Source organism: Pygocentrus nattereri, chromosome 13, assembly GCF_015220715.1.
Source record: "Pygocentrus nattereri isolate fPygNat1 chromosome 13, fPygNat1.pri, whole genome shotgun sequence".
NCBI lineage: Eukaryota > Metazoa > Chordata > Actinopteri > Characiformes > Serrasalmidae > Pygocentrus > Pygocentrus nattereri.
Genome location: NC_051223.1, coordinates 25,114,210 through 25,134,362, shown reverse-complemented (window position 1 = coordinate 25,134,362; position 20,153 = coordinate 25,114,210). Strand labels below are relative to the sequence as shown.

The window sequence follows — 20,153 nt, the reverse complement described above, 5'->3', positions numbered from 1 at the left end:
AGTTAGAGATGTTGATTTATTTAGTTTCCAATAAAAGCAGTTGTTATGTATAAATTTTTCTTTTTTTCAGTGTTGAGGAAGGAAAGAATGCACAGAAGCCTCAGCAACGAAATGTTTTTCACCGCCTTATTTAGTGTTATTAATTTTCAGTTATTTGCCTTTCTTTCACCTTCAGTTCTTTTCGGAACACTTGCTTTCAGTTTTGCTGATAAATCTTTAGAGATATTTTTCAACAGCACTGAAGTTCAGTCTTATACGTTGGTGGCATTTTCTGCTTCTCCTGTTCCCAAACTGATCCCAAACACATTCATTGATTCAGTTGAACGCTGAGGTGATCAGTCGACTGTTCTAGAAAATCAGCAGCATCTTTTGATTTGCAAAATTTCTAATTTTCTCAATTTCCTTTTATCAGTAACAGCTTCATGACAGCTACACATCATTTCAAACCTATAGTAGACTTGTCATCTCACAGTGGAAGGATGGACAGAAACACCTGTGGATTTTTTCAGAGCAAGAGTGGAGCTTGAGTTTCTCCACTCTCTCAAAGATTGAAGTCAATAGGGACAGTTTTGCTGGTCTTCCATATCATGCATGTTTGTTAGGAGTCACATTTTCTCTAGCTCATTGTAATATATTTTTTGAGCGTCTTCTGACTTCCTCCTTCCTTATGAAAGTGGGTTATCTTGTATCTCATCTCCTCAGAAACTCACTTAATGGCAGTTTTGCCCAGAAATTGAATAAATGGAGGTCTCTGACTTTTGTGGCATTGACATGACCAAGAAGTTGGTGTGAAAGTAGAGGAGGCAATGGATAGGGCAAGATGCAGGCAGATGATCCGCTGTGGCGACCCCTAAAGGGAGCAGCCGAAAGAAGAAGAAGACACGACCAAGAAGAATGGAATTAAGTTAACAAAGTTAGAGGCATTTGCATAGATTTATTCTGGTTTCCTCACATCCTCATATTCACATCGTAGCTCATCTCTGAATGTTGGGTGAAAATTCATCAGTCTTTAAACCACAAATCCAGTCCCCTGCCTAGTTCTGATAAGGCTTTTTGCTTGGGATTGACTTTGTGCCAATGTTTAGCCGTTATACTGAAGAAAAATGTCTTCTTTAAACTTTTCAAAGTCTTGGATGATTTTCAACATTGATGAAGTTATAACCTAGTTTTCCTCAGTAAGCCAGTTCCCTGGCCTGAGGGCATGTTTCTTTCTTTCTTCCTTTCTTTTTTCATTTCTTCCTTTCTTCTTTCTCTCTCCCCCTCCTTGTTTCTGTATCTCTCTCATCTTACCTCACATCCTGTGATTTGTTGGGGAGCTTAATCCAGATTCCTACATGAAACCTTGAGGGTCTCTATGGGATCAATTTAAAAAGACGTTCTCCTCCCTACTCTGCTCTGCTCTCATCCAGCCTTCTCTCGCAGTCCTCTCTTGTCTTCTTTGGCCTCTTGGCTGAACGTGGTGTGCTCAGAGCCAGCCAATCTTGCACTGGTTCGATCCATGGCTGGCCCTCTCTCTGCTGGTTGGCTGAAACTTTCTGGCTCAGGTTGGTTGTTCTGCAGAGCGTCTCTTCATTTATTGGCCCACTCTACCTCTTACAGCCGCCTGGGAGGGAACAAACATTAAAATGAGGCGAAGAATGCATAATTTTAAGATGAATTAATCAAGCAAAGTTGATGTTTTTGACCAGCCCTGTTCAAATATAATCCTTAAGGGAGTTCACGGGGTAGTTTGCTTCAAGATCTAATTTGACTAATTAGGTTGTGTCCCCTCAGGTGAGTCAGTTAGTTAAATTAGCATGTTGTTTCATGGATAGAAGTGCTTAGGACTTGCTGTTCACTCTGAAAAGCTGTTGCTGTGTTTTAGCCTGGGGTGGGTTCTTTATGAAACCAAAAGTGGTTCTTCTGTGACATCATTCCAAAGAAACTTTTTAACACCTACATTTTTAACATTGAATAAGTATTCTAATTGACATTGGAGCTTTTAGACTTGCCATTTGTTCTCCAGAAGTTATAGAAAGTAATCCAGTGATGAGGACATGGGTGGACACGTACATAATTTTACACTGGCCACTAAGGCCACTGAACCACTGAGTCTTGTGGCCAAAAGAGACAGGATCCTCTTGATGCGTGACACTTTTCTCCAGTAACCCATTTACCTATTTTCAGCCTAAAGGCTGCTGCTACTGTGGCCGTGCGCTGTCTTTTTGGTTTAATGTTTTGTGAGGGAAGCCATTCTGTGTGTGTAGAAAGCTGCTGGACGGCTTTATCAGTTTAACAAGCACAACAATGGGTAAGAAAAGAAATCATTTACCTTGCGCTGCTACAAAATGTTCAGAAACCAGACAACATATGAGGGCTGGTTCAGGACATGGACTAATGTTGCACATTTAAAAGAACTCATTTAAGGGAAAAAAAATGAGACAAATATAATTACGTTTGTTAACTTTAAATCTGGGCAGTATTTTCAGACATTCAAATCATTCACAACTGACAGTTGTGATAGATTTGGAACTATTGTAGATAGTTATAAACCATATCATCAGTCGGCTGAAGCACAGTTGAGGACAACACAAGCCCAGAACATCCATCCATCCATCCATCCATCCATCCATCCATTCATTTTCCAAACCGCTTCTATGTCAGGGTCGCGGGGAAGCCCAAAACATGTTCACCTTAAATTATAAAGGAAACAGTTTAGGCAGGTATAACCCCTTGTCTAGTCATTTGTTTAGTGTGGGTTTCCATGTACTTTTTATTTAAGTTTTGGGTTATTAAGGAGGAGCAACACAGCATCAAGTATGTATTTAAAAAAAAAAAATTCTTTTTAATTTTTTTAATTGCTTTGAAAAAGGAAATGTATTAAAATTTCATTAATAAGAACTTTGCTGCTGTGGTGGTTTATCTTACCCTGTCATGACTGCCTCTGTCAGTGCAGCGCCAGCTTATTTAATGCCTTTTTTGTTTAAGACCTTATTTCATGGAGTGATATTAGCAAACTTCAGCCAAGGGATTCTGACAAAATTTGTATTATCTAATTTATTTCAATGTCTGACCAAACAGATTTGTTAAAAGGGACCACAGGCTTTGGATTTTTAGGTGACAAAATGAAAGATGCTGTGGCCAGGGGCTACGAGCAGTAGTCAATGTCTACCCCTGGATGAGAACATGATATATAGGTGCAAATGGTAATATGGTAGCAAAAGATGTCTGTATATGAGGAAGAGGGAGAGGGAGGATGGAAGAATGGGCAGGGAGGGCAGAATAGATATCTCCTAAGGTTGTTCTTTTTGACAGGCGGTGCCATGCTAAAGGGAACCCTCAGGCTCGAATGTATTATTCACACAGAGTGCTGTAGATCCTCTTTCTTTCTCTCTCATACACACACGATCAGAGGTGTAGAAATGAAAGCTGTCTGCTGTTAGCAATCCAAGAGCAAATGGACAGAGCACAGCCCTTTTGTTAAGACATGAATCACCAGCCACCCAACAAAGAGCTACTAGCAGACACATTCAATGCAGAAACAAGCCTGGTTACTGTATCTGTATATAGAGGTGAGCAGAATCAATGCGAGGTGGTGACTGTTTAACCTTTCTAGCTACAGTAATATTATTTTGTTATTAGTCTTCGCACTTATGCAGTAAATGCTATTAATTATTTATCAACTGCTATGACACCATGTTGCAGGGGTGAAACCAATATCATGATAAATTGAACATTATATGGTACCATAATATGCTATATTGCACCATTTTCTTAATTAAAGAATTAATCATCTGTTTTTAAGAGTGTATTTATGGTTATTTATTGAATATTTCAAATAATTGAAATCAAAGCACATGTTGCCTGAAATGACATCTTATGAAAAGGATCAAAGTTTAGTTTTAATGTGAAAAGCAAGTTCCAAAAAAAAAAGTAGGAAATAAATAGGAAGTTTAATTTCTTAAATTGTCTTAAATGTTGCAAAAAGTAGAAAATAACTTAAATGTCTTGTAAATAAATATTTTAAATAATGCCTTGTGAAAAGTAGAAGTGTAGTGCAATGTAAGGCTCTACTTTCGGTCCATTGTCCTACTTGATCAGAGATGGCTGCAAAGTGCATTATTTACATGATTTGTACATGTTGGTCACCGCAGTTTGGGGAAAACATTTAGCCGATGGGACAGTGCATCTTCTGTCAAGGGTTTTAACAAGGTGTTTGAACCCACTGCAGCTATGGGAGCCATATCCTTTGAGATGTAGTAGGAAATTGCATCGGTTATTTCTTTCCATCTTCTTGATTGACAGCTGCTCTGTGGAGGCACTTGCTGCTGTGTGCTTGTCAGTCTTTCTCGTTTTTTGTTACACGTGTACAAAACGCATACAAGTGTTTCTCAGTGGATCAAGATTGGCGGTATTAACTTTGGTTGCTGAAACTGTTTTTCCACAGTGTTAACATTTGACTTCTTCTTTTTGTTCAATATTTTCTTCACTGAAGCCAAAATGTGTCCCAACGACAGATATGGCGTCTTTGGCACAAGCTACTGCAGTTGCTCAGCTACCTCTAGCCTTTCACAGTATTTCAAATAATACTGAAAATGTACACACTTTAAGCGAAGCTTCTGTTATCTCACTTTTACAGAACCAGACCTTATTAAGGTCAATGCTGACCGTGGAAATAAAAATAAGAGCCAGAAGAAACAGACTTAAGGATAAATTTAGAAGAAGTTTTTTTTCCCCTCCCCAGAGAATTTCTATTGGACTCTGCAGGCCAAAAGCATCTGACTGAGTGAGTCACAGAGTAGATAAAGATGCAATACAAGATCAGATGGGAATTTGGCATCATATGGTATCATAATTGTTAAAATAATGTCAAATAAACATTAATGCAATGAAACATAAGTGTTTGTTTTCAAAAAAAGAGTTATTAGTATTTTGTTACATGATTTGTGTTCTATTACAGACAATTAGAGCTAGGTATTCAGTTCAAGCCAAAAATGTACAAATAAGTGCAACATGCCTCTATGATGATGCTAATTTGTACTAGCATCTCTGTTGGATTCTAGGAGTGTATTAGCACTGAGCTAACAGCGATTCATGTAATTTCATTTATTTTTATTTTTATTTTTTTTCGGCCATTCTCGATTAAACATTTGAAGTTTATAAAACACGTGCATGTTTTTATGTAAAGCTTGTAACAGATACATCAATGTATATTTTACTCTACAGACGTTCAGTAAAGAGTTCTCAAATAGAGCAGCCTCTGTTTACCATCTCTAACAACTGAATGAAATGCATTGGTGAGGCTACCACTAGTACTTGGTCAATGACATACTTGGTCAATAGGCCTACAGTGACCTTTTTTTTCTTTTTTGCATGATATTGGTCCTTCTCATCGCAATTTTCTGGTGGCCTAAGACGTCAGCGTAGTACTTCAGTAATGGTTCAGACCGGGCTGTCTTGTAAACTACCAAAAAGGTCTAGCTCAGCTAGTTTTGGCAGAGTTTTTTTGGAAATTATAGAGCTGAAAATAAGTGAAACTGTGTAAATTTAGATCAGAATGCTAGGCCTGTGCAGCCAGGAGAGAGGCATTTGCTAAAGTTGGCAGTTCAGTATAAAATTGTAGTTAACAGCATGTCCCAAACACACCTCACTAAATGTAGCTTTGCACTGTAGGTAAGAGTGAAATGCATCTTCTCATTGTTTAGTGAAAACAGCTGATCCTTAAAAGGAATGCTAATAATTTTGAATCTCACCTGTACAAAGCTCAGACAGTCACCTGTTTACATGTGCATAGCTGTCTCTTCTTTGTGTTTGGCTTGCTAATGCCGTAAAGCATTCGTTATTTCAGCTGTAAACTTTCACCTGCCTTGCAACCCCTGCATTACATATTAGACACAATACATCAGTCAGTTCAGTTGGTTGTCCTCATTTCTGGTAGATTAGGCATTGGTTTTTAGGTGTAATTTGGCAGCAGTTTGTGGGATCAGGCTGTTTTGTGAGAGAAACTTGCCTCAGAATATTGGGCCTTTAGGTTCTTCTGGGTCATGTGTCTCATAATGATGACATCAGTGTGGCTCTCTAATTGAGGTTTAATGCCAGAGTGTAAAGCTGAAGGGTGTAATTTCGCTCTCCTCCCCTGACGCCGAGCTGCTTGGGGCTAATTTAAGCCAAGGCACAGCTGTGTGTGATTTTAACCAAGCCCCATCAGCTTTGTTTGCGTCTGTCACTAAACGAGCTTTTGAAAAAGACAACAAAGACACCTGGTGGTTATTTTTGTCAAGATTTCAACAGGGCTACATTTCCTTAGTGTCTCTGCACTGGTATGTGAGCGGTTGTTTGACAAACATCAGGCATGAATCAAATAACTGTTTTCACAGTCTCAGTGCTGTTTCTTTAAGGTCAACTGAACCCATGATTTTAGAAGTTATGAAAACCCCATTTAAGGCAGTTGTGTTGACTATTGATCGGTCTGTGTGACAAAGAGAAGATGAACTTGATCAGCATTTACAGAGACAGGTTTTCGTCCTGCTCTTGACTATGGTTTGATTGAAAGAGGCCTTCAGGATGTACAGCTTAGCACAGTTGAGGTGTGAAAATAAATGTAATAATTCCATGTGTCTTGAGAGAGAACTTGAATGACTGGGAAATGTAGTGCTGATTTGCAGGTTGCATGTTCTGGGTGAAAAGATGTGGCATGCAGGGATAATCCAAGCCCATCATGTTCACTAACACTTTTTTTTCCTTAGTTAGTCTGCAATATTGCAGTTATTGCAGTTAAACCTGATAAAGCAGGTTTTGGCATATGGTCAATTTCAGTAGTATCTACAAGTCATCATTACAATAGCTAAACCATTAACTAATTAGTTACAGTTAGTCACCATGTTGTTTACTAAATAGTTCAGTTCACATGCATTACAAGGGCAATTAGTTAAATTGCTGGTAAGATTCTAAAACATGCCCAGTAAAAGCACTGATTCAAAAGCTAAATGTTTATTCATTTTAATATGGTGTGTTTGAGTTTCTTATACATTATTCATAGACGGAGAACCACTCAGCAATGCTTTATGAATAATCTATAAGCAGGTCTTGGTAATAGGCATATATTTTTTGAAAGGGCTAATTCCTCCTCTGGTTCTCTCTGGGTCTCTGGCTCTGTGAGGACTACTGCTGTAGTTCATACTAACTACTGATTAGGTTAGCTGTCTAAAGGCCAGAGAACATGGACCCAGCATTCATACTTGTGTGATTGATTAGAGACTCTAGAATGTTCTGTCCCTTTAACGTTGTTCTAGAATGTTCTCCCCTTCATGCTCTTGTAGCATTTTCTCCTGTATGTACTATCCCCATTTCCACTGTCCTAGAATGTTCTCATATTCACACTGTTCTAGAATGTTTTGTTTGCACTGTTCTAGAACGATCCACCTCATTCACCCTGTTTTTGAATGTTTTTCCTTGGTCCAACATTAAGTCAGACTGTAAGCAGATGAAAGAAGCATTACTTAGCGATTCAGGTAAGGGGCTCTTGTTAGTATATTTTTCCCCACAAAATACCTGCCATTGTACTGCGTCATCCTACACCATCAATGGTCTGTTCAAACGTGTGAATCACTAAACACCTTCTAAAAATAGCTTCTAAAATAGCACAATGTATGCTTGGCTTTAGAGGACATCTAACTATGGCTCAACCAGCCAAACAAGACTCCAACACGACATAAAACTCCAAGTGAGCTCCTCAGGTGCATTACCCTCGGGATATGATTCCTCCTGTCACTGTGCTTTTAAGGTACGTTGCAATCATTTACACTAACAACTACTTAATTGTACTTAATTAGGTTACTCTGCATTGGCAAGTACTGAAAAATATACTCTCCATTCATACTGTTCTATAATGTCCCCATTCATGTTCCAGAATGTTTTCTTTCATTCGTACTGTTTTAGAATCATCTAAATCATTCTGTCCTGGATGTTCTACCCTGTTCTTTCCCCATTTGCACTGTTTGTGAATGTTCTCCCCATTCATTTGGTTCATTTGGGTTGTCAGATCTTATTCTGTAAAACCAGCTGCCAGTGTAAGAATGTAGGAGGTGAGAGCAGTTGATGCCTATTTGTGTTTTAGGGCACTAATATATATTATGCCTGATCAGTGATATACACATAATATTATGACCAACTGCTTGTTTCTACACGCATTGTCCATTTTATCAGCTCCACTTACTATATAGGTGCTTGTTGTAGTTCTACAATTACAGACTGTAGTCCATCTGTTTCTCTGCATACATCATTAGCCACCCTTTTACCTTGTTCATCAGTGGTCAGGACCACCATGGACCCTCTCAGAGCAGGTACTGTTTGGGTAGTCATTCTCAGCACTGATGTAGTGGTGCTGTGTTAGTGTGTGTTTCACTGGTCTGAGTGGATCAGACACAGCAGTGCTGCTGGAGTTTTTAAACACCTCAGTGTCACTGCTGGACTGAGAATAGTCCACCAACCAAAAATATCAAGCCAACGGTGTGAGCAGCACCCAAGTGTGGGTCATGTGGAGTTTCTTGGGGAATGTTCTGTCAGTGTGTATTGGCTTTAAGCAATAAATTCTAAGAGAATCTGCTTTTTGTGTAGCCACCAACACACACACGGCGATAGGGCCCAAGTGTGCACCACAGCAGGTAAATACAGAAAGCCTTCTTTAAACCATTTTTTTTTACCAAAGCATCATTCATTGGAGACCAACAGAGATAATACTGTATTTGGACAATGGAAGCTTGTCCAGAGTGCATGTGTGCGCTTCCAGAGGCAGCATGGCTTTGCATGCAGAGTGCTCAGATGTCCCTGTAGGTGTTTGTGAACAAATGTCAGAGTGTTACTATATGTGTGTGTGCATGTGTGGTGTTCTGCCTTGTTCTGAGTGAATGAATAGAGGTGTCTGACTGCATTATCCCTGCTGTCTGAGTTGATGCTCACAGGGGCTGAAGATGTAGCTTTAGTTCTGCTGAGTGAGCTGGAGAACAAACGCAAACGCCTCTCCCTCTCTCTCCCTCTCTCTCCCTCTCTCTCCCTCTCTCTCCCTCTCTCTCTCTCTCTCTCTCCTCCTCTCCCTCCCTCTCTCTCCCTCTCTCTCTCTCCTCTCTCTCTCTCTCTCTCTCTCTCTCTCTCTCTCTCTCTCTCTCTCTCTCTCTCTCTCTCTCTCTCTCTCTCTGAAAGCTCTAACAGAGGTGGTCTGTGTGGTGTGTGGATCAGCCATGTCAAATGAATAATTCACCCAAAGACACATGAAGTAGGCCTAGCCCTTGGCTTTGGCCTTTATATAAACTCCACATAATGCTTCACTTATCTGAATGTCAGATGTGCTTAACAGACTAAACTCTGCTAAACAGAGGACATCCTCACTGTCATGTGGTCAGGGTGAGACTGTTGTAAATCATGTTCCATCAAATAGACAGCGGTCACTATCGATTGTATTCGTAGTTGAGTTATCTACAGATAATTTTTGAAGAATAAAGAGTTTTTATATAAATAAAAAAGCTAAAGAATAGAAGTACATTTAACTGAGCCACATGTAGTTTTTAAAGATTGTAAAATACTGTACAACTCCATCAAACTGTTTCTTACTGTGACTGAGACCAGTAGAAGACTTTACATAATGAATTGCCATTATGCAGATCACCAACTAATCACTGCAGATACATTAAAATGGTTTTGATATGATTTTCTTTTCATCACATAATCATGTTTTTAATCAAGTGATCATGACCGCTTATGAAAGTCTAGTCTTGCAAGGCCTCATGTGATCTCTTACTAAAAATGTCTTTGTACAACCATGAGAATATTTAGGCTAAATGTTGATGGGAATGTAGATATATATGTAGATATATAAGGGTTTGAACAAACAGTGTGAAATTTCTAAATGTGGCATCTTCTGAAGGCAGAGTGTAAAGTAGGATGTGATGGTGCATGTGTCACCATTGCCTAATGGATATGACCCTTATATGTAATACAAGTTAATATGGCTGAAAAACTCCAATTAAGCATGTCAATCTGTTTTGCCTCTGTCGAGAACACCTTACATACAGCAACAGTTCTATTAAACCAGACTTGACTTTTATGAGATATCAGATACTGGAGTGTTTAAAAGTATTTTCTTGAAAGCAATTGTGTGCACCAAGCACACCTCTGAAGAAAAGAAGAAGAAAAAAGTTTTCTTCTAGATAAAATAGAGAAATTTGAGGTGAGTGCAGGGGGCATGTCATTGGTTAGTGCTGTTAGTGACAGATTTCATTGTGATCCAGTACCAAAAGCCTTAAGAAGTTATCTCCGTATCTGTATTGTTACTACATTGTGTAAGGTCCCACAAGACTAATGAAAACCTTTGAATCTTTGATTCAGTATTACCGATGATATGGTTTCATAAGCTTATCATAATCATATAAGTATGGTATCAGTATCACAGCTTGCTGAAATGCTTGCATTTGTGCTTGAATATGGTCTATAGTAGATCTGAAAACATGTAGTCATTGCTGTTTAGACTTCGTGGAAATGATCAGCTCTGTGTCACATTAAACTGACCACATAAATGAAACCTGGTGGAATAAGGAAGACTGTATTAAACCACCTGTTGTGTGCCATTGAAATGGCATTGACCAGTGAAAGGAGAGTGCGTCATTAGTAATCTTGAGGTTGATTGAATACTGGTTACTGTGTGTTCAATATGTATTGTGGAGCAGTGAGTGCAGGATCCAGCTGTATTTTTCCTCTGTTTACTGTCGCTGGGAGACTGAGAGAGTGATACATCCCTCCGCAGCATCAGGCTCTCAGGAGAAATGTGAACTCCCTCTCCTGCCATTGACCTCATTATAAAAATAGACAGCTGTTTCAGTTACTGTTTTGTCCTCTCTCATATCACACCACACTTTAGCCTCACTGTCACGTTATATTCCAAACATCCATGGGAATCTCTGCAAATACTAATAGAAAGCTCCATATTTAAATAAACATCTTTTATTAGGAATTGGTAATTAATTTTAAACTGATTCTGGCTAAACTGTGGGGTCTAGGCAGGGATGGGGGAGTAGCTAATTAGCGTGCTACTTTTTGTAGTCAGCTGCTAATATTAGTAGCTAGCAGCTGTAGCCGCTACAGTTTTATGAAAAGTAGCTGTAGCATGTACAATTGTTTGTGTAGCTAACCGAAAATTTAAGAGCAGCCGTTTTGTCCTTTCAACAAAAATGAAACCACCTTGGGAGGCACGACATCTTATGTCCCTTTTACCATCTTGGCTGTAAGTATGTCTCAGTATGAGCTGAAAATATAAACGCAGACTCAGACTTTGCTCTGCTTTAAGCTTAGTTCAGCTATAGCTGCTTTTCTTGCTTGGGAAACTTCTCCGCGAGTTTCTTGTAAAATGTCTCTCAATGTTCGACTTTTTACGAGGTTGAAGTCGTTTCTCATCCTCCAGCTTCTCATTAGAATTGGTCCGTTCCACCTTAAATGGTGCCTGAGGCACCAGATTGTACTGCTGCGCCATTTAAAGTGGAATGGGAGAATTCGAACGAGAAGCCGGAGAATGAGATGCTGACTTCATTTTCACGAGTTGCTGCAGATTAAACATATCAGGAAACCAGTGATTTATAAATATAAATTCATGTAAAGTCCATTCACCTCCAAATTATCATTTAATTTCATTCTCTGTGTTGCTGTGTGATCAACAGTCTGAACGTCAGTCTTCAGCGTTAAAGGTTGGTGAATCAGCAGTTATGCGTTAACTGCAAAAATCTAGTTCTGCTGTGGAGCCGCAGCGGCTCTGCAGCACTGCAGAGATTATTCAGGCCTGATTCTCACCCCAAATAGAGCCACAGCCACTGATGAGAATTTTGAGGGAAAAGTTTTGCTAAAGTTTAAGAAAGACTCTGAATGTGCATGTCTGTCCATACACCAATCAGACATAACATTATGAACACCTCGTTTCACTCATTTTTAAACAGTGTCCACTCACTGCCAACTCTATTAGATGCACCTGCGTTGTCAGTTCACCCTGTAGATGTAAAGAGAGAGATGACCTCTCTTACAGTACAGTATGAGCTAATCATCCTCTAGTCCTTCATCAGTGATCACAGGACACTGCTGACTGGATATTTTTGGTTGGTGGGCTACTCTCAGTCCAGCAGTGACACTGAGGTGTTTAAAAACTCCAGCAGTACTTCTGTGTCTGTACTGTACAGCAGTACTGCTGTGACCAGTTTTATTTCAACAGTAGAAAACACAAAATTCTCTGGTTTGTATTCAGTTATTTTTGTTGATTTTTGTTAGTAAAAACCTGGAATGATTGACTTTGCCTTTAGTCTTAATTTTTTGGATCTCACACCTTTGGGTGTGTAAGTTTGATTGTTGGTTACACTTTTTGGTGATCTTTTTGTATATTTGCAGCTTTATAATTGTGTGTTTCTTTCTGGCACAGGATTAAATGCAGTATCTTGTTCACACCATCAGTTGGGCTTGTTTGGTGTCAGGTGCAAACAAACATTCTGACAGGTCACAAACAAACATTCTGACAATCGTGCTTTGAGAGTAACTAAAAGTAATACACTACTTTTCAAAAAGTAGCCACTACTCTTTCTGGAAAAGTAGCTAAATTGTAGCTAGCTACAATTTTTGAGAAAGTAGTTACAAAGTAGCTGACTACTAATTTTTCAGTAGCTATCCCAGCCTTGGGTCTAGCAAAGTACAGTTGTGCTCTTCTTAGTTATTTCATAACATATTTATCATGATCATATGATCAAAGTTACCAGATGTGCTCCTTACATCAGTAGTCATTCAAGGTGGGTTTGGTGTCTAAAATGATGTATAAATTGAATGAGATTTTCTTTTAAGCACTTCAGTCTCAAAGGACAATACACACTCAGTTCAACAAAAAAGACCTGGTGTGAATGGACTAGGATTCACCAAGATCAAGGACAAGGGGAAAGAAAAGAGTTTAAACAGGTACTATCTTGTAAGATACTCACCGTCATAATCTGAGTGATGCTAAACTAGTGTGGTCCAATACTTGCTAGCTACATTAGTCATTACACTACATTAGACATGGAGTTTTCGTGTGGTGACGTTTAAACTGCTTGCGACTCATTTTCAAATATTAAAACTATCAGTTTTTCTAATGATTTGTGAATTTATCATTGTTAGCCTAAGACAGCTTCGGGAAAAAAATTCAAATGGAGTTACAAGCTAGAAAAGGACTGTGTGATTTTGTTTTGTTTTTTCCCATTTCTTTTCTGGCAGAGGTTGGACTTTGTTGATACTGTGACATAGCAGAGGGAGAATATGCACAGTTCTTCAAAAAGCTGCTCTCCAAAGCCTGGTTTCACATTATCGCTTGTGTAAAATTGTGGAACTGATCTTTTGTTGGCAGGGCAGACATATTTTTAATGTTGGCTCACTAGTAATCAGTAGGCCCAACTAAAGACACATTGGTTTTTGAGGGCGGAGCTGTGGTAGAGAGTTGATGATGGAAGATCAGCTATAAGTCTAATTGGTTCAAGGGATCACTTGATGTCGGCCTCTCCCAATATAGTCCCAACTGAGGAAACACAAAAATTTCTCAGTTGAAGATGACCAACATTACTTGGCAGTCAATTTATACATTTGTACAGGAACCTGTTAACTAAAAGGTAAAGATTAACAAAATATTAGAAAAAAATGACAGCCACTGTAAAATGATCATTTATAAGTAATATAAAAATTTGCATAAAGTATTCTTCTGTAAAGCAGGTTGGACCAAGCATACAAGGCAACATTAAAGTCTCAGCCTGTTCATTTAGTGATAATTTGAGAATGATGAAGATGGCATTGGAGAATGATGAGTGCTCTCAATCAATACATTATGTCTGAAAGCTTGGGCTGTGGATCATACTGGTCCCGTAAATAGCTCTTCAAAAGAAAAAGATGGGAGATATTCCTCATTAAAGCCCCAAGGTTGAGCCTGCTTAATTTAACAGCTATACTCTTGGTTACTGTAGTAATTAAAGCGTGACTTCACTTTGATCTCACCAGACAATGTTTCCCAGATTCTCCAGCTCCTCAGAGATGGAAGAACAGCTGCCAAATTAGACAGAACTCTCTCCCTGTGTCTCTCTCACTAGCGCACTCTCTCTGACGCTCTCTCTTCAAAGGCAAGGCTTTGGGGAAATGTTGAGAGATTACTAGGGAAATGGGTGTTTGGTTAGAGACTATTGATGTTGGATTATTTTACTGAGGTCCCCACCTTCTTCCCATCAGTTTAATAACACCCAGCTCAATTTGCTCATTAATTTGCACAGTTGTGAGTGTTAGAAGCAAACACTCATCCAACAGTTATAGTTAGTTGTCCATGACGTATGATTTCATATGACGCGTTGGTTTTGGACCTGTGCATTGAAGAAGAAGCAGTGTTACTGCTCTGTTTCTGTGAGATTGCTGAGGTCATGTGGTACACAGCAGATACCTAACTGTACTGGAGGGCTGCAATTGTTGCCTACAGAAAATTGGTTTTATACATGTATGTTCGTTACACTTTCTGTTCATAGGAACAGACAGATCTTTAAATGATGGCGACAGCTAACGGGGATGAGCTCAAGAAATTGACACTGTCAGAAATCAATCCAGTGCACAAAGTAGCAATTTACAGTCACAAAACATTGATGTACAAACAAAACAAAAGTGAGTTCCAACAGGTTTTGTGCTCATACTGATGGTGGAAAAAGCCCTTTCGACTGTCTAGCTTAATATCAACCCAGATGATGTAACATTAGCCTATCTGCTAGAAAATAAGATGCATCATAGAGGTTAATTATGCCATGATATTATGTTAAGTACATTATAGCAAAATGAAATGATAAGGCTCCAAACAATCCCTGTACATTTGTCCTGTATGTATAGCACACCGATGTTTTTAAATCTGTTTCAGGATGCTTTTGAGATGGTGTTTTTCTTCAGTAACTAATCTGAAAATATAGAGTCCCTAAATCACAAATGTTCAATTTTTTCATTTCCGTCATAAAGACCTCTTTGAATGACCCACTTTTCGCCGTTGGATGTCATCTGGGCAGCTTTGAAAAAAAATCGGAAAGGTGAAAGTTGAAAAGGATTAGCTTGTAAAGGATGAAATAAGATGAGAAGTATTTACCTTTGTTTAATTTTGGAGTGTGTTTAATTGAAAAGTTTCTCTTTAACACTGATTTCTTGTGTTTAATCATACTTTTGTTTCGGCAGATAACCTACTGCTGTGCAACGTTTGTCATTTTTGAGATTTCATATTATAATGATAATAGAAGAATTTGAATGTGAATTAAATGTAACAATATTGTAAACAAAATTTTACAGATTTGGGATTTTTCTTTTACAATTTTTTTTTAAGAATTCGGGCATCTTGTGCCTTTTATTTAAATTTATTTCTTACTGAAACAGAAACCTAACTGTTAGATGTTTGCGTCCTTGAATAATAATTGCTAGTTTAAGAAGTAATTGCTGGTTGCAGCCGTACTGTACTGTTCAGAGTTTATGTAAGCACAGACACTGTACTCCTAGATACTAATTCCACTAGTGCTTCTTTTAAAGCAAACGAAGTTCGCCACTAAATCCCTGAAGTCCCCAACCTTGAGAAGTAAGGACAGAGGCAGAGGTATCTACATCGCTTTGATGTTGGATCTAATATTCTCTCTAGCATTAAAAATGTGCATATGAGAACAGGCTGTTTTCCTATGCTTCACTGTTCTGATGTTATATGAGGGATACAGGCACAGAGTTTTAACAAAGTGAAATCAGATCTCAAAATGTTCTTTTTCACAGTGTGTCCTTTAAACTACATCTTCATCCCTCTTTGTAGGAAAACGTGATGGGACTTTTGGCTTTTGTTGCTGTGTCTGCATTTTGGATGGGTGGATTGCCTGTATGTTTGTCATTTTCCCTGTGTATTGCTGTCTTTTTTGCCCCAAGTCCTTTGGGTTTATGGAACTCCATATCCAAGGTTTCAGAACAAAACTCCATTCAACACAATGAGAAATTGTAGCGCACATTCATATTGGACTTCTACAGTATTTATTTGGGACCGTTACATAGCATTAAGTTTAAGATCATATGCTACCCAGCTGGACCATGTTATGGCAAATTGAAACTATGCAGTAACACAGAATTTAACACGACGCTAAAATGGCATGATTACAGAAAAAAGAAATACACCTGATGCATCACAACAATGTATCAATGTATAAGTCATGTATGCAATGTAAATACCGTTTGAACTTGCTAATACTTTAGAAATTGATATATTTTGGTACCACATAAGACTATCCTTATTTTATTAAGGGGTTTATTGGAGAAGTCAAAATATGTAAGTAGCAAGATTCCAGTGTTTAACGATAGGCATGGATGTGTGTTTATTAATGGGATGATTGTTTTTTATTTTTATAGAACAAATATAGTCTAAAGTGGCAATGATATTTTGGCAATCATTAGTGTGTATTTTCATAGTAAGTATAACAGAATTTTTGCCAATGCATTTTTGTTCTGTTATGGTTGTCTCAGCTTGCAACAGATACTCCTGATGCATTAAGAGTGGAGCATGGATAGGTCAGTTACTTATTTAGTATTTGTTTTTCTTCTTCCCCTCAGTCCATAGTGAAATCAGGTGAAATGAGGGGTAGATGGCTTTAGGCCTGGGCACATGAGTGAGGCTACAGTGGAAAACACAGGCTCAGGAGGAAAGTTTGAGATTGAGAGAGGGTTAGAGATAGAGGAGAGTGGGTGTCGCACCATACTGGTGCTCACTGTGGAGTGACCCACTTAATAAATACAAATGTCACGCAGCACCGTGAAAGGTCACTTAAAGGTTCAGGAAGGTGACTCACACACACACCTCACCCCTGGCCATGTGTATTTAACCTACATGCTTTACCTCTTTCTTTTGTTCTTGCCAATTGTTTTGTGTGATCATTTGTTTTGAAGAATTAATGAAGTACTGGATCCAGTCTAACCTAACTAGCTTTAGAGAATACATTTCAATAAGTACATCTCTAGTTAGATGTTCACTAAAGTGGATACTACATTAAGACCACTAAAGTATGAACCTTACTTCCACTGAAAAGATTGAGGGCATAAAACAGAACTTGGTGAGTTTTACGGAGTTAAAATTTTGTAAGAGGGGCAACAAAGAGACTTTCTTGTGAGACTCTTTACAAAGACATTCAGAATCTGCAAGCTGGTAACACAAGAACTGTTTTTCTAAATTTTTAATTATTAAGTTGTAAATTAAATTTAGTCATATTTCATTCAGGTTAGCACAAAAGAGGAGATAAAACTTTAAAATAAAGGCCTCTAATGGATTGCTGAACTTATTGTGGAGTAGGGCTGAGTGATTAAGGGAAAATATCTAATAAAAAAATTTCTGATGAATATTGGAATTGTGATTTTAGTTGTGATTATTTTCTGTAAATCAAGGTCCAGGCTTGGGTTTTTTGAAAAAGACCAGCATAGCCTCTTTTTTCTGGCTTGATGTTTGAACACTGAATGTAGTGTACCAGGCTGGGAGTTAGTTGTGGTTGTGTTGTACACAGAATATGGATGTTTGGTTGCTTTTTCGTGGTCTAACTCATCTGCAGGTGGTTCAGAAGCCCTGTTTATTAGGTTAAATGTCCCCACCTTAAAGTTGATAAGACAACCTTGTGGATGATGAAGGCTAAATAAAAAAAATTAGCTCTTGAAGTTTGCAGATTGTGTTCTCCCAAAATGCGATTTCTATATAAAGAACATTAGTCTTTCAGTCTGTTCTAGAGACAACAGTTAAACAATATTGATGTTATGTGAAGGTTCTTAATTTTTTTTTTCTCTACTTCAATGCCACAGGCTCACATTGTCAAAGTTTATCTTCAGTGCCACACATCTTTTTTATAATATGGTACTTTAAAGAATGATCAATTGAAAAACTTCTTTAGAGAACTTAATTAGATTCTTCTCTGGCTTCAAAGAGACTTTTTATTTTCAAGAGTCAATCTAGTGTTTGTAATGCAGCACATCTCCAGTTCACTGCCATCACTTATGTTTTTGTGTAATTAACAGAATTTTTTGCCTAGTTTTCAGATATCTTCATCCTTCAAGATAGCATGCTTTACCTTCAAGCACTTTTTTTTTTTTTTTTTTTTTTTGCAAGTCACATACACATACACATACAAGATCAGAAACTCTAAGACCACTTGTGAAAATGCTTCTATTTTGCATTGGTACATGTTGGTGATAGTTCAGAGAAAGAAGATGGATGTTATTTTTGTTTATTTGTTTATTTATTTTTACATGACAGTACTCCTGATTTGGCTGCACTGCACCATAAGCAGTCTGGGAGCATCCAGCGTTCAGCATCCTGCTGACTCAGAAGTGCTTGTGGCCTCCCTATAGTGCGCCAACAGACCATTACCTTAGGGCTGCTGCATTCACGTCCTGTCCTGTGCTGCGTGACATAAGTGGCACACGCTACATTGCTCTTGGCAACTGCATTCCAGAGGTCAAAGTTTAATGCTGAGATTTATAGCATCCTGTTGGGGTTGGACTGCGGAAATGAGGCTGCTCACTGCAGAATCTTCCAAAAAAAAACTGCCTAGAGGAGTTATTGCACATTTTTATCTCTAAGATTCTGCTTCAGCATCCCATAAATATTCCACTATTCTGTAGTCACAACTTTGCATTTTTTCTTTTACTCTATTTCCACATTGTAGTGAATAGCAGTATTACACAAACTTGAGCTTGGTGATTTTGAAATATGGAGAGGGGAAAAAAATATTAATGGATAAAATAGCATGTGGTGCTAATCATTATACGTGTAATATTCAAATATATTTTGAATTGGTGCTGAAATACACTGAATCGGGTTGAATCTGCTCAGTCAGTGGTGATATTTTTGCTCCATTTCTCTCTCCATTCAGATGCTCGGAGATTTGCTTATTGATTGCTTTCACATCCTGCATGCCCAGGCAAGCCTGTGGTGTTGAAATTGGAATAGATTTTTCCTTTTACATTGATTGGCTCAGGTGACAGCTAATGACTCAGAGTTCTTGCGTGTGTGCATGTGTGCATACATGTAAGTGTGTGAGTGAGAACTGCCACTCATGCAGAGTTTAGGTATTGTTCAACTGTCTATTAATGTATTTTGTGCAGATGGTATATAACTGGAAAAAGACCTGGCATCTGCTTTACTTTGCGACAGTGCTACAGCCAAGGGTAGACAATGCCTGTTGCGTAGTGCATCTGGCCACATGTCACATTTTGGCCACCAAAAATGCAGAGCCTTGAGGATTTTTTGTGTTCTTTTTCTCTTTTAATAAATCTGTTTGATCAGACATGAAAATAATTGCATCAAATCAGGTTTACAAATTGAACTTATTGACTGTAACCACATAACCGCTGTTCCATTTGTTACTCTTTGCTAACATCATTCCATGTAATAAGGTTTTATACAGTTGTATCCTCCTCATAAATTCACGTTTTATGTGTAAATAAGGAAACATCCTCAACAAAGAATACACTTTTCACACATTTAAATGGAAAATTACTGTTTATTTACAGAATTTCACAAAAAAAATCATAAAATGTGGTTTGTCAAAGCTGTGGCATAAAATTAAGGGTTTTTTTTTTGTGAACTGTCTTTATTGACTTCAAGGATGTCAGATAAAGGATGTTAAAGGGTTTGGAAGTACCTTGAGAAGGTTGGGGGTGGTCACTTAACCTCTGGATCCAGACTCTCTGGGCAGACTCCCTGTGTGTGTCCGTCTCTCTTTATCTACTTCAGATCCACTCCTTTCATCTCCCTCCCCAGACCCAGAAGCCGCTGGAACCTCCAAATGCTGTCCTGCAAAAACATACCCACACACTCCAAAGCTGCTATCACACATCCACAGATACAGACCCTCACCTACAGACCAGAGACAGGGTTACTCACTCATCTCATTGTGTGTCTGTTTCACTGTTCCCAATTACCCTGCCACCTCCCTCTCGTTTTCCTCTCCCTGTTGTTGTTTTTCTACCTCCATGCTAATCTTCAGCCCCATGACATCTGGAATGTCCTCTGGTTTTCTGTCTTGAGTGAGTGAGTGACAGAGAGTGATAGCAACAGAGAGACTGACCAACTCCACTGAACAAAAACAGACACTATTAACTGTTGTCATTCA

The 20,153-nt window shown here is 38.5% G+C and overlaps 1 protein-coding gene across 1 annotated transcript in view; it reads left to right on the top strand.

Annotated features, from left to right (window-relative positions):
- znf438 (zinc finger protein 438) overlaps window positions 1-20,153 on the top strand; it is a 68,176-nt gene that overhangs the window by 39,889 nt on the left and 8,134 nt on the right. The gene's annotated exons all lie outside the window — the stretch shown is intronic.